Genomic DNA, 12,811 nt, shown 5'->3' on the forward strand with positions numbered 1-12,811 from the left:
CAAAGATGGTGTACTTCTTTGATTTCTTTGTTCTATTGATGGATTTTGTGAAGATATTGAAGGATATGGTCGATTCTATTAAAAACCGTGGGAGATTTACATGATGCTGCATGAAGATTTGTTGTGCCTGGTGTTCTTTTCTTCATTATGATCATATGAAACATGATAAATAAGCTTGTTGATGTTACAAGATAGATTTTCTTGCAAGAGAATTCCCTTTTCCTTGGTGTTCCTCTCGGGGCTCCATGTTTTTGGTGCGCAGCCGGGGAAACTTGCCAACAACAAGCACCAAAAGAGGCTGGAAAATGAAGGAAATGGTATTGCCAAGAAGAGAAGAATTCAATGGATGTTTGTAAAGTTCCTTCTTCCATTGAAGAGTTGGAATTCCTCATAATCAAAGCCACTTTCCACAAGAAGTTCATCCCACAATGGCGGAAACACATCACCATCATGATGCATGCTCTATGTGGTGGACAGTTTCCTCTTCCTATTGAAGCAGCAGAAACTTGCATCTTGGTGGCAAACTGTTTGGGAACAAACTGAAGAACAGAAACAGAGAGAATGAACATCCATGGAAGATTTGGCATTCATTAAGAAGTTTCCAGACAACATCAAGTGGGAGATTGTGAAGAAGCTTCAGGAGTCTTGGTCTGTAGAGGTTCACAGGGACAAGAAGGAAAAGAGTTGGAATTTGTTTGTGGACGCTCAACAGCAAGATACATGGGATGCTTGGTGTACTGATAATCTTCTGTTTGTTCAATTAGCAACCCACTGGAAGTTGGTAGACAGAGTGTTTTTCACAACATACACTATTGAAACCATCAGAAGCTGGCATTACTATGATGATGGCACCACCACAATGCTTAGACGTATGCATTTTGACACCTTCAGAACCGAATACCTTCCTCTGTGCAGTGGCATGAAAGCAGAATTTAGGGACGTCGAGAGGAAAGAAGTAGAAGAAATGTTGGCAAGAGAGTCCTCCAGAGACTGAAGCCTTCTGTTAACCCTCTGTGGAGCACTAACAACATAAGTGGAGTCAACCCCCTGATGAATGACGCAATAAAAAGGCAAGCGTTGGAACGAGTCTAGAGGTACGTGAGAAGAGAGAAAGCAAGAATCAGAGCCGAGAGCGAGCTCGCAGCAGAAGCTGCCTTTGACGCCCTTGCGGAACTCTTTACAGAAGTCCCAATGGCACATCAAGCCCTTCCTCCTCCTGCTGGAGGTCCACTTCCAAGCCAAATCCGTCCTGGAAATATTGATGACAGACCAGCGAATGTAGTCCCATTGCCAGTTTTTAAGGGAGAGTACAATGAAGACCCCGATCTTCATGTAGCAGAGTTTATGGTAGCGTGTGTGGCTAACAATGCCAGAACCCCGGAGCATTGGTTAGCAATATTCCCCGCCACTTTTAAGGGCGCGGCGTTTCAGTGGTATGAGAGACAAGCAGCAGGAACTTTTGGCACATGGGACGACCTGAAGTTGGCCTTCCTCACTAAATTCAGGCGTGAAGGTTTTGAAGAGCGGATGAGAGAGGAATTTATGAACCTAAGTCAGTCCTCTGGAGAAAGAGTGGAAGCCTATGTCTCACGAATGGAATCCATCCTGAAGAGATGGACTAACCATAATCTAGATGATGGCATTCAGAAGGGAGTGTTTCTCAGAGGATTACAACCAGAAGTCCGTAAGTTTGTAGAGCTACAAAGACCAACCACCCTGCAAGCTGCAACAGAAGGTGCAAGACTGTACGATGAAGTGGAAGCTAGATTAGCAATGAATACAGGAAGAGGAGTCTTACCTCCTCTGGTGCCAGGAATGATGTACCCACCAAATGCAGTCGCAGGGACTGTTCCCTACCCCTACCAACAGATGCCCCCGTTATCACAGTACAGTGCACCAAATCCACAGTGGCCACAATCCATGCCTCAAATGATGATTCAACCACAACAACAATGGTCCCAACCAATTTCCTCAATGCCAAATCAACAGCAACAATGGAACCCTACCAACTGGAGTCAACAACCAACAGTTCAAACAAGAGTTCTGAATCAGAACCAGAACAGAGACCCCTCTGTACCAGCCCAACCAGTTTATGCAATGATTACAGAGACTTCTCAAAACCCTCCTGCCAGTACGTCCGGAGGAGAAAGCTTGAAGGATTATTTATCCAACTCAGTTGCAAACATAAAAAAGGAGTTGATGGATGTGATTACAGAGCAACTACAGACGCTGAAAGTGAACACAGCGTGCATATCCAACGTTGCAGGAGCAGGAAGAGATGTGATGCGGTCAAATACTTGGTGTGGTAAGTGTCATCAAGCGGGCCATTTAGCCACTGAATGTACACGGAAACCAACCATCCCTGGAGCCTTCTGTTCCTACTGTTTGCGGAAGAACCATACAGAGGACATTTGCTCTCTGAAGGAGATGCATGACAGGAGAAGAAAGGAAGAAGACGCAAGATTTAACTTGCTGGAATCCAAAATGACAACACAAGATATTGGACCCAAGCCTAGAGAGTTTGGTCCTAATTTCGGACCCAGAAGATTTCCTTCTCAAAGTTACAGAGGCAGACAGTCTGGCGGTGGTCAGAGATCAGAAGTGGAGTGTTACAGATGCGGAGAAAAGGGCCACATCTCACCAAATTGTCCAAATCCTCGAAGGTCAGTGGATTACAAGCCCTTATGCAGTCGATGCAAAGGAGAAGGCCACACTGCAAAAGACTGTCCAAGCCCAGCCCCAGTGAAAAACAGTGCTACTGATGGTCCGTCCAAGGCTAAAGAGCCTACCTCCAATTTGGTGGAATTGGAAGTTGCTGCCATCACGCGTGCAAAGCAGAAGGAACCACCTACCCAGAAAGAAAATAACCCTCCAGCCAGAACAGTGAAGTTCAATCTTCCACTAGAAGAACAGAACAGAACAGAGCCTAACAGTGCCGTACAGAGCCCTACAGTGCCACAGAGAGTTACAGAGACAGTTACAGAGACAAGACCAGAGGTCCAGGATACAGAAGAGGAGGAAGTGCCACAAGTGGCAGAAGAAGTTCCTGTAATTCCTCTGTTGGAAGAAAGAGGGAAAATGAAAATGGGTGTTGCCCCATTCCCTAATCGGTTAGAGAAGCCAGTGGATCCTATTAAGGAATACGATCTAGTTAGAGATCTAGATACCTTTAAACCAAACCTCACATTCCGACAATTATTGTTGTTGTCTCCTAGTTGTCGGAAAAGGTTCAAAAGTATACTGACGAAAAGACGTGGTTTAAGGATTGCTCCCTCTACAGTGACAAAGTCCAACAAGGCTCCAGAGCCTGTAAAAGAAGTGGATGTGGCTAACGCTTTCCTAGATCCGGGTACTCCAGAGACTGGCATATGGATAGAAGGTTGCTTTATTTCAAATGCACTGATTGATGGAGGTTCATCAGTAAACATTATGACGGATGTGACGATGAAGGATCTAGGCCTACAAGGTGTGCAACCAACCCAATGGCTCATCAGACTGGCGGATCAGAGTAGAATCAAGCCTTTGGGCATTCTCCCATATATGAAGACTACTGTGGCTGGAAAAGATTATTGGCTGACCTATTTGGTGGTGAAGCCAAACTCTTATGGTACATCCTATCCTCTGTTACTAGGTAGACCATGGCTTTTTGAAGCCCGAGCAAGGACGGATTGGTTCAAAGGAACTTTGACCTTGGGCAGAGGACCCAACAAAGTGGTGCTGAAACTGTATGGTTCTCAAAAAGGACATGGATCCACCTCCTTGGAATTATCTTCTGACTCCCCTAATGAGGTTACGGATGGAACATCAGCAGACGAAGATGCTGTCAAACAAATCCTTCCTAAGAAAACAGTGGCACATTCCTTAACAGTGGATACAGTAAGCCGACTTCCAAAGGATGCAAAGCCATTATCAATGGGTGAATACTTCCTGCCTGAACCGGGAATGACTTCTGAAGTCACTTCTGATAGTGAGATAGAGGCATGGATGTACTGCTCTGCCTGTTACATGGCCACAGCAGAGCCAGAGACAGAGGCAGGAGAGGAACCAGAGAATCTGTTCTTCTGTTACAGAGCTCCTACAGAGACAGAAGCAGAAGCAGAAGCAGAAGCAGCAACAGGAACAGAAGCAGAAGCAGAAGCAGAGACAGAGACAGAGACAGAGACAGAGACAGAGACAGAGACAGAAGAGGATGAATATGATATGGACGAAGAGAATGATGAAAGTGAGCTAGAAGAGTCTATCCCACCTGAAGAGGATACATTTGAGGAAGAAGTTCCAGAAGCATCAGAAGCCGACGAGCTCATGCTATGGGACAGTATGGTGATGGTACCATTTGGTCTGGTAAATGGATCTTCTCATATGCAAAACCTTTATAAGACGTCGATTAAGAAGAACAAGCCGTCTTTCAGTAGTGGCTCATGCCGTCCTAACCCATCCGTGCCAAAGAAGGATGATGATGATGCACCGTGCCAAAAAGCACCAGTCCCATCAACCCAACAGGCATCAGAGGGTCCCTGTTATGTGACGTTCCTGGATGTATCTTCAGAAGATGAGTCTTCAAGCCAAGAGGTAATTAATTTTGAAACCAAACCCGAAACAGCTCTAATCCCATTCCAACGTCTTAAGAAGCAACCTAAGTCTCCACCAAAAGAAGAAATTGGTTCTAGTGGGACATCAGAAGAGGACACCACTCCCTTGAAGGAGTCGGATCTGTATACAGAAGCAGTCCGCGGGACCTTCATCTGTGAAGTAGAAGGTGAAAGGCAGTTAACCTTTGTGGATGCAGAAGGCACTGAACGCCACTTGAAGGTGGGTAGCAGTCTCCCAGAAGAGGAGTTGTCAACTTTGTACAACTTGTTGAAAGAAAATTTGGACGTGTTTGCGTGGTCTTACAAAGACCTAAAGGGGATTGATCCCACAATATGCCAACATCATATTGACTTGGAGCCTGATGCCAAGCCAGTACGGCAACGACAGAGGCGAATGAACCCGAATTATTCCACATTGGTGAAAGCGGAGCTGCTGAAGCTTCTGGAAGCCGAGTTCATCTATCCAGTGGCAAACAGTGAATGGGTTTCACCCATCGTGGTTGTACCCAAGAAGAATGGCAAATTGCGAATATGTGTGGATTTCCGAAAGCTTAATTCCAAGACAAAGAAGGATCACTTTCCTATTCCTTTCACAGACCAACTGTTGGACACAGTGGCAGGACATGAGCTTTATTCCCTTCTGGATGGATTCAGTGGATACAACCAAGTACAAATCGCAGAAGAAGACCAATCCAAAACAACCTTCACCACAGAATGGGGGACCTACGCTTACCGAGTGATGCCATTTGGGCTCTGCAATGCTCCTGCTACTTTCCAACGAGTCATGATGGCTGCATTTCAAAATCATCTGCATGACTTTATCGAAGTATATTTGGATGACTTCTGTGTCTATAGCATGCATGGTCTCTCTCTCTCTGTTTCTGTGTGTGTGTGTGTGTCTGGTCTGTGGTTGATTGGTTCCCTCAACCCCGACAAATGCATCTTTGGGGTTTCTTCTGGAGTCCTGTTGGGCCACATTGTCTCTGCACAAGGGATATCAACAGACCCTGCAAAGATTGAAAAGATCGCAGCTCTGGCAGCACCCACCAACCTCAAACAGTTGAGGGGATTCCTAGGCCATGTGGGTTACTACAGAAGGTTCATAGCCCATTTTGCGACAAAGGCAACTTCCTTGCACAAGCTTCTGAGGAAAGATGCAGAGTTTAATTGGACGGAAGAATGTGACAAAGCCTTCCACACTCTGAAGCAGTGTCTGATAGAGGCACCCATCCTGCAACCTCCTGATTGGACGAAAGAGTTCCACGTACACACTGATGCATCAATTGAAGGCTTAGGTGCTGTCCTCTGCCAAAAGGGCTCCTCGAAGTTGGATCAACCGATCTATTATGCAAGCCGAAAAGTCACTGATAGGGAACGAAACTATACAGTGACAGAGCTGGAGTGCTTGGCAATGGTGTTTGCCTTGGAGAAGTTTCGCCATTACCTCCTATCTACCCACTTTAAATTTTATGTGGATCATGAGGCCCTGTCCTTCTTGATGAACAAAGCAGATGTGAAAGGACGAATGATGAGATGACTCCTTCTATTCTAGGAGTTCGACTTTGAGGTGATTACTAAGCCTGGTCGTTCCCATGTTCTGGCTGATCATCTGTCGCGTATCCCACAAACTGCAGACGAGGAGCAGGATGATCCAGACCTCCCTGATGCTTCCCTATTCTTGGTAGAAACTGTAACTCCCTGGTATGCGGATATTGCTAATCTGCTGGCAACCCAACAGTACCCTCCTGGTATTTCTAGTCGGGAAAGGAAGAAGCTCATGCTAGAATCATCCCCCTACACCCTGCTGGGTGGTGCACTGTACAAGAAAGGCAAAGATGAAGTACTCAGAAGATGTGTTGCAGGAGAAGAGATTGGGATTGTTTTGAAGGCTTGCCACGACGAGCCATGTGGAGGTCACTTTGCAGGAGAAGCTACAGCTAGGAAGGCTCTGCTAGCAGGATATTGGTGGCCTACCATTCACAAAGATTCCTATGATTACTGTAAAAGATGTGATGCTTGTCAAAGAATGGGGAAACCCACCAAGACAAGTGCCATGCCACTGCACCCTATCCTTCCTTTAAAGCCGTTTGAGAAGTGGGGCATCGACTTCGTAGGTCCGATCGACCCTCCTACCAGAAGGAAACAGAACAGATACATCCTCGTATGCACGGATTATGTCACAAAGTGGTGTGAAGCTAAAGCCCTCAAGCGGGACGATGGTAACAGTGTGGCCCTGTTCATGTACGAGAATATCATCACCCGTTTTGGCAGTCCCTTAGAGCTGGTAAGTGACAGAGGCACTCATTTCCTTAACAAAGTCATGGACGAGTTGACAGAGTTGTATAAGATCCGCCATCGCAAGTCCACTCCTTATTACCCCAGAGCCAACGGCCAAGTTGAAGTCACCAATCGCATCCTTTGCTCAATTCTGACAAGAACGATTGCCGCACATCGTCGTGATTGGGACGATCGACTTACAGAGGCCCTCTGGGCGTACAGAACCTCCCATAAAGCAGCAACGGGACAGACACCTTTCCAGCTGGTGTATGGAACAGAAGCTGTTTTTCCTGTTGAACTGGAATTACCCTCTTTAAGAGTGGCTATCAAAGAGCGTTTGGGGGATGACGATTCACTGCAACGGCGTCTCCTGCACTTGGAATGTTTGGACGAAATTCGTAGGATGGCTCTACAGTGCATGGAAGCCACGCAAGCTCGACGCAAGGCTTACCATGACAGTTTCATCAAGCACAAGGAGTTCAAAGAAGGTGATTTGGTCCTAGCCTATGATTCACGCTTTGGCAAGTTTCCTGGCAAGCTCCAACAGCGGTGGATGGGCCCCTATAAGGTACTTGCAGTCAACCCTAATGGCTCTGTCCAAATACAGACCGTTGATGCCTCTGATGATCCCTTTCTGATCAATGGATATCGCCTGAAGAAGTACTTCCCTCCTTGGGGATCTTGACAATTACGGCCACTTGATCTTTTCCCTCGTTGGCATGGCATTGTACTTCTTATGATGCTACTTCTGTTAGCCGTTCTTCAAACACTCCTGATGAAGTGGACGCAACCCTCTGTCCCCTCCAAACCCCCTTCCAGCCTTGATCACTTATTCTCTATTTTCCACCAGCGACAGTGGCGAGGTGGGTCTTGGCACATGGTCTTTCTACCATTCCCTTATTCAATTTGAGAAAAAAATAAAATAAAACATATCGGTCATGGGAGAAAAGGACTTAGGTCCCTGTCATGCCGACCTATCCTTCGAGAAAAGGTGGAAACACCCTCGGGAATAGGGGAAAGCAAAAAACAGAAAAAGAAAAAAAAAACAAAACAAATCTGCTATGAGAGAAAAGGAAGCAATTCCCTGTCATAGCGGGCCTCGTTCCAAGAAAAGGTGGTAAACACCCTTGGGCGAGAAGCTGGCTGTGGAAAAGGTGATAACACCCAGCAGTCCAGAAAGCGGATTCATTGATTGATATCCCTAGGATCCAATTCCGAAGCTGCCTCCCTTGGTACGCTGTGTCATGGGTCTCTCTGCAAAGTGTCTAACTGTCCTCTAGCAGATGACATGTTCCTGTCCAATACAACATTCGATTTGATGGCTACCTCCCTGGGTACGCTTCTTCAACAACTGATGATGCGATCTTCATCGACAACCCCTTGAGTGATGTGAGCTTTCATCCTAACCGGATGGGGAAGTGAGTATGGTTGCCCTCTGTATCTATCAACAGAGAGTGAGACAGAGGGTGGGGCGAGAGACCAATCTTTTCCCTTCAAATCGAATGAGAGGTGAGCAGTGTGAATGAAGTGTTGCACGCACGGGATGGGCCTCTCAATGCACAAAGCACAATTTGTTTCTGTGCACTGCACCATAAGGCTCCCTGGCCTTCCTTCTCGCACCGTATGCCGGCACAGGGCGGGATGCACAATTGCACCATCAAATGCGCACAAGGCATACAACCTTTGCACAAGTGACTGTGAGGATTACATCAATGGGTTTCAGGAAAAGGCTGCCCTTCTGTATCTATCAACAGAGCGTGAGACAGAGGGTGGGTTGAGTGTGACTGGAGTTTCTTCAATCATTTACCGAGAGGTGAGATTGAGGGACGTTACGACACTTGGAGTCAGATATGTTCCCGTTTCCCTGTGCACCCATGGGATGGGTTTTTACCGTCATCACAAGACACGTCACCCTGTTCTGTACACGGCACTGTAAGGCTCCCTTGCCTTTCCTCCTTGCACTTATGCCAGACGGGTTGGACGCACTAATGCACCATCAACCGTGCACCCTGGCATACTCCTTCTGCACCATTCCCCCTTGTTGATGCCTCAACCGGGTATGAGATATGGGTCTTAATCCTTATTCTTCAAAGAGATATTAGTCATGGGGTGAGTGACTGTTCTTTCATTCCAATTGAGTGACTGTGAGTTGAGTGCAATATCCTCCATCATCGACGAATTTCCTGCGATTCCTTCCATCAGTTACCTCCCTGGGTGTTGCCGCGTGGTCCCTGCCATGACGAACGTGTGCCAAGAAGATGCCTTGGTTCCTCCAGCGCCGACAACAACACTGGACGTGCCATCGATACTCAACCTTGATTCTTGACGAAATGGGCCAAGTTCTTCTAACCCTACACTTTGGTTTTTTCGTGCCGGTCATGTTTTAAGTGTGGGGAAGTTAGTGGATGGTCTGTGGCGTGGTCCTAGGTCCCTGTTGTTCGGTTAACCCTATCCGTTAAGGTCTTAAGTGTGGGGACGCGTCCCTGCGCGTCTACATTGCCTACTCATCTACATATGCCTTATTTTGCTCATGCATGTATAACATGACTTGCTTTTACCTTCCTGGGGTCCCTTCCCACCCACCCGGTTATGTTCCACCCACCCTTGGGGCTATTCCCTTGCAGTTTTCTTTCATTCCCTGATTTTGAGGTCCTGCCATGTGAATGCGTCCTACGTTCACCAAAGTCCCAATCCAACCTTATAGCCCTGTTTCTCCCTTTGAACTGACCATTTTTCCCTTTTACCTACCCCTGTTCCGGTGCACGGTTTTTGAGTTATTAATTTTTGAAGCATTTTACGCAATTTAGCCGGTTTTCCATGTGAACGCGCTTTTCTTGCTTCGGAACCGTGATTTGACGTCATAGCCCTGACCAAAGCTTTTCCCCTGACATTTTTCCTTTTTCCTCCGCATCATTCCGATACATGGTTTGTCCAATATTAATTTTTTGGGTTTTCACGACTTTTTCGTGTGTATTTTCGATATTTTTCCATGTGAACTTGCCCTATTGGCATCGGAATTCCAATTTGATTTGACAACCGTGTCCCCCGTGCCTTCCCCTCCCTTTTTCCTTTTTCCTCTACCCTTTTTCGACTTCTGGATTTTTACTTATTAATTTTTAAATGAGTTTTCGGGAGTATTTTTGGCGTTTTTCACATGTGAACCCCTCCTATTTCCGCCGGAACTGTGGTTTAACATGATAACCCTGTGCTACCCCTTCCTGCGGACATTTTTTCTTCTTACTACATGTTATTCCGGTAAACGGTTGGTCCGATATTAATTTCCGATTCCATTTTCGGGTTTGTTTTTTGGGTTTTTCCCATGTGAACGCGTCTTACCTCAGTCGGAATTATGTTTTGACGTGATAGAATTGTCAGGCACAACTTTCTGCACAGTTTTCCTTTTTTCCGCACTTCATTCCGATGCACGGATCCTTCGATATTAATTTTTTAAATTGTGTTTTTGGTTCATTTTTTGTGTTTTTTGCATGTGACCGCCCTTTACCCCTCCCGGAATCCCCGTCCCATATTTTTCTTGTTTCCCCCCTGTCGTCCTGCCCACTTTTCATTTTTACGATATTTCGTTTTGACATCCGGATTGGGAGTTATTAATTTTTCTTTATTTTTCCATTTTTCTCGCGCTCGTTTTGCGCGTGAACGCGCCTTTTTTTCGATTTAACGTGTCTCCACGCGCCCCAGTCGTGTCCGCGAAACCCGTACCGTCTTCCCCGCGCCATTTCAATCCTGTCACCGCAAATTTTTTTACCCCGCCCCGCGCACGTGCGCGGGACGGGGTACGCGCCCATCCCTTCCCACCTTTACCCTTCCCTCGGGCACCCCCTTGGGCCCTGCCCATCTACCCTTCCCCCCCACTTGCCCACCCCATGGCCCCCCCCCATGGCCCCCCCCCCCCCCCCCCCCCCCCCCCCCCCCACCTCTTCCCCCCTAACTGCCCACCCCTTCCCCCCAACCGTTCTCTCTCTCTCTCTCTCTCTCTGTGTGTGCGTTCTCTCTCTCTCTCTCTTCTTGCCTTCCCCCCACGCCTTCTCCTCCCTGCGCCACCCACAGTCGCCTCCTTCCCCCCACAGCCGCCTCCTTCCCTCCACGCCTTCTCCTTGCCTCCATCGCCTCTCCTCCTTCCCCTCCCCTCACTCCTTCTCCTCCTCCCTGTGCCTCCCCCCACCCCGCCTTCTACTTCTTCCCCCCACCCCGCCTTCTACTTCTTTCCCCCACCCTGCCTTCTACACCCTCCCCCCACCCCGCCTTCTACTTCTTCCCCCCACCCTGCCTTCTACACCCTCCGCCCACCCCGCCTTCTACTCCCTCCCTCCACCCCGCCTTCTACTCTCCCCCCCACCACGCCTTCCACCTCCTCCCACCGCCACCACCTCCTTCTTCTCCTACCCAGCGCTTCTCCCCCCCACTCCCCCCGTCTGCTTCCCTACCCCGCCGCCGCCCACGGCCGCCCTCGGCAGCGCCCGCGCCACCTCTCCTTCGCCCGCGCCACCTCGCCTTCGACCACGCCGCCGCCACGGTCGCCCCCTCTTCGCCGCCCTGTGCCGCCCACGACGCCACGTGCCGCGTTCGCTGCCACTGCCGTCGACGCCGCCTCCCGAACACCTTCGCCGCCGCCACGCCGCCTCCTCGCCGCCCACCATCCCCACCTCCCTTCTCCTCCCCCACCCCCATCTTCTCCTCCTCCCACCCTAAGGTTAGAACCTTAGTTAACCTAAGTTAAATTCATCATTAACACTAACCTAACTTAACCTAAGCTAATTAGGACTTAGTTAGACCTAAGCAACTTAACCTTAACTAACTAGACTTAGTTAGACCTAACTTAACTAACCTAGGTAGACTTACCTGCCTAGACTTAGGTTGACTTACCAGACTAGCCTTAGGTAGACTAACCTGACTTACCCCTACTAACCTGACTAACCTGACTTATGCCTAATGTGACTAATGTGACTAATGTGATTAATGTGACTTAATTAATCACTTCATTAATTTTTCCATAAAAAATTTTAGAAAAATTTCTAAAAATTCCTTCTGCCAGTTGCCAATTTTTGACACTTTTCTTGCTAGGAATTGCCTTTCCTATAATTTTAGAAAAATCCATCTTTCCTAAATTACCCCTAAATTGCCAAAAAAATATGAAAAAATCATTTAACAAATTGTAAAAAATTCTAAAAAATTCTAACAACATTCTAAAAAATTCCCCTCACCTCCCTTGCTCATTTTCCATTTATTCCAACATAAAAAAATTACAACTAAAAATAAAATAAAATAAATAAAAATAAAAAACCAACATAAATCAAATTAACACATTTGCTAAGGTGTTGTTTGTTGTTTCATCAGTGCTTTTTGCTTTTCCTTTACTGGGACTCTTCCGTGCGCATTCCTGCATTTCATACACACCCTTCCAGGTATTTATTTTCTGTTATTTATTTATTTATTTTTTCTCTTAATCACAATTAATTGTTAAAATAAATCCTTTAATTCACCCACAGTTTCCACGCGCATTCGCGCTAAACACACATTTTTTTAAATTAAAATCAACCAGCCGTTCACTTAGCACGCGCTACGTGCGCTAAAGAGGCACTTTAAATTTTAATTAAAATCAACCAGCCGTCACATGAGCACGCGCTGGCAAAAAAGCGCTCCACATCACCTTAAATTGTAATTAATGAATTGCATTTAGAGACCCAGTTGGGAATCGAAGTCCGGGAATCGAATAAAAGCACCGGTTTAACCTAATAATTGGTACATAAATTTATAATAAGGAACCGCCGTTTTCTTGTTAAGGTTTATCACCTAATAAAAATTCACCCATTTTTAATAATTGCTTAAAATCAATCCTTCATTAAATTAAATTCCCCCTCACTACACTTTAATCCCCTTTTTTAATGAAGCGTTTCGTGGGATGGGTATACGCAGTCATTAGTGTTATT

Source organism: Lygodium microphyllum, chromosome 17, assembly GCF_053477565.2.
Source record: "Lygodium microphyllum isolate KBCC chromosome 17, Lygodium_microphyllum_v1.1.10, whole genome shotgun sequence".
NCBI lineage: Eukaryota > Viridiplantae > Streptophyta > Polypodiopsida > Schizaeales > Lygodiaceae > Lygodium > Lygodium microphyllum.